The sequence below is a fragment of the Suncus etruscus genome, chromosome 5, assembly GCF_024139225.1.
Source record: "Suncus etruscus isolate mSunEtr1 chromosome 5, mSunEtr1.pri.cur, whole genome shotgun sequence".
NCBI lineage: Eukaryota > Metazoa > Chordata > Mammalia > Eulipotyphla > Soricidae > Suncus > Suncus etruscus.
Genome location: NC_064852.1, coordinates 95,408,249 through 95,411,076, shown reverse-complemented (window position 1 = coordinate 95,411,076; position 2,828 = coordinate 95,408,249). Strand labels below are relative to the sequence as shown.

General features: G+C 39.7%; 1 pseudogene; it reads left to right on the top strand.

Annotated features, from left to right (window-relative positions):
- The first annotated feature begins 2,462 nt into the window (after window positions 1-2,462).
- LOC126010224 (uncharacterized) lies at window positions 2,463-2,580 on the top strand (annotated as a pseudogene).
- Window positions 2,581-2,828: the final 248 nt, after the last annotated feature.

Below are 2,828 nucleotides of genomic sequence, written 5' to 3'. Positions count from 1 at the left end.
GCGGATCCAGGAGCAAAGGTGGTTGGTTGGAATCCTGGTGTCCCATATGGTCCCCCGTGCCTGCCAGGAGCTATTTCTGAGCAGACAGCCAGGAGTAACCCCTGAGCACTGCCAGGTGTGGGCCCCCCCCCCAAAAAAAAAGAAAAGAAAAGAGGGAGGTTACAACAGATACTGCAGAAATTCAAAGGGTGATTAGACATAACTATGAGAAACTTTATGTTACAAAACAAAAGAAACTGGAAGAAATGAATTATTTTTTGAACTCTTATAATCTCCCAAAGTTGAACCAAGATCTGGAATAGCTGAACAGACCTATCATTATTATTTTTTGTTTGTTTGTTTTTTTGGGTCACACCCGTTTGATGCTCAGGGGTTACTCCTGGCTAAGCGCTCAGAAATTGCACCTAGCTTGGGGGGACCATATGGGACACTGGGGGATCGAACCTCGGTCCTTCCTTGGCTAGCACTTGCAAGGCAGACACCTTACCTTTAGCGCCACCTCTCTGGCCCCCAGACCTATCACTATTGAGGAAATTGAAATGATATTCAAAAGGCTTCTCCAAATCAAAAGCCCAGGTCTAAATGGATTCTCTAATGAATTCTTTCAAACCTTTAAAGAGGACCTTTTCAGGCTCTTCCAGGAAATTGAAAACCAGAAACACTCCCAAATAGTTTCTATGAAGCTAACATCACCTAACCCTAACCCTAATCCTAACCCTAATATCAAAATAAGACAGAGATGCCACCAAAAAAGAGAATTATAGGTCAATATCCTTGGTGAACATAAATACAAAAATCCGTAACAAAATTCTAGCAAATAGCCTTCCCTGGGTGCCAACTCAGATGGCCAGAAGTGGGTTCAGGTGGACTCTTAGTGGTCCTCAGGCTTCCCCCCTCCCTCTGTATTCCAGGGGGGAGGTACATGGGGAGGAGGGCGGGCAGACATCTGTCCTCCGGTTTCCTCTTTGATTCTGGAGACCAGCTCTTGCCAGGTATGGGGTTTGGGAAGGCCCCATACCGGAGCCCTTCTCCCTGGCCTGGGGAGTGCTCGGAGGCTTGGCAGGCCGCCAGCCATCCTTGTCTTTTTCCCCTGACTCCAGGCCTTCCCTGGGTGCCAGCTCAGATGACCAGAAGTGGGTTCAGGTGGACTCTTAGTTGTCCTCAGGCTTCCCCCCTACCTCTCCCTACATTAATGGAAATGCGCTTTGGGAGGAGGGCAGGCTGTTTTAGTACTGGTTTATGTTGGGACAGTCACTGGAATTTTTTCTCTTTGTTTTCCTATTGATAGTATTGTATGCATATATTTTATATTTCCATAATATCCATCTTGTATTGTGACCTTGATACTGCCTTACAAATCTCATTTCTAATATTTTACTGCCTCAGTCCCAACCCTTATTTCCCCCCATCTTCCCATGTAGATGCAGCTCATGACATGAAGCTCACCACATAGAGTGATAAGTGCAGTTAGAGAAATAACTGCACTGAAAATTATCATGACAATGTGAATGAATGAGGGAAAAAGAAAGCCTGTCTCGAGTACAGGTGTGGGTGGGGTGGGGAGGAGGGAGATCTGGGAAATTGGTGGTGGAAATCCTGCACTGGTGAAGGGGGGGTGTTCTTTACATGACTGTAATCATACAACTACAATTATATTTGTAATCAAGGTGTTTAAATAAAGATAATTTATAAAAAAAATTCTAGCAAATAGGATCCAATGCCTCATCAAGAAAATCATACACCATGAACAAGTAGGTTTCATTCCAGAGATGCAAGGATGGTTTAACATACAGAAATCAAGCAACATAATATACCATATCAACAAAAGGAAAATAATCATATGACCATATGATATATAATAATCATATGATCATATCAGTGCATGAAGATAAAGCATTTGGCAATGTCTACCACCAATTCATAATAAAAACTCTCAACAAGATGGGAATGGAAGGAACTTTTCTTAATATAGTAAAGGTTATTTACCACAAGCTTATGAAAAACATGATACTTAATGGAGAAAAATTGAAAGACTTTTCTCAAGGTTGCCCCCTCTCACCACTTGCATTCAACATAGTACTGGAAGAACTTGCCATAGCAATCAGGCAAGAAAAAAATATCAAGGGCATTCAGATAGAAAAGAAAGAATTCAAAGCTCCTTATTATTTGTAGATGACATGATTCTATATTCAGAAAATCTTTTAGATTTATATTCAGAAAAGCTTTTTAGAAATAAAGACTTGTATAGTAAAGTGGCAAAATACAAAATTAACACACATTTTTATTTTTTATATGTAAATAGTTTTTATATACAAATAATGAAAGAGAAGACAGAGACATTTAAAAAGTTCTATTCACAATTGTGCTTCAGAAAATCAAGTACCTTGGAGTCAACTTAACTAAAGAGGTGAAAGACCTATACAAAGAAAACTACAAAACACTGCTTCAAGAAATAAATGAGGGTCTACGGCCATACCACCCTGAATGCGCCGATCTCGTCTGATCTCGGAAGCTAAGCAGGGTCAGGCCTGGTTAGTACTGGGATGGAAGACCGCCTGGAAATACCGGGTGCTGTAGGCTTAAAAAAAATTTAAAAGAAAGAAAGAAAGAAAGAAAGAAAAGATAGAAAGAAAGAAAGAAAGAAAGATAAGAGAAAGAAAGAAAGAAAGAAAGAAAGAAAGAAAGAAAGAAAAGAAGAAAAGAAAGAAGAAGAAAGAAAAGAAAAAAGAAAGAAAGAAAGAAAGAAAGAAAGAAAGAAGAAAGAAAGAAAGAAAGAAAAAGAAAAAGAAAGAAAGAAGAAAGAAAGAAAGAAAGAAGAAAGAAGAAAG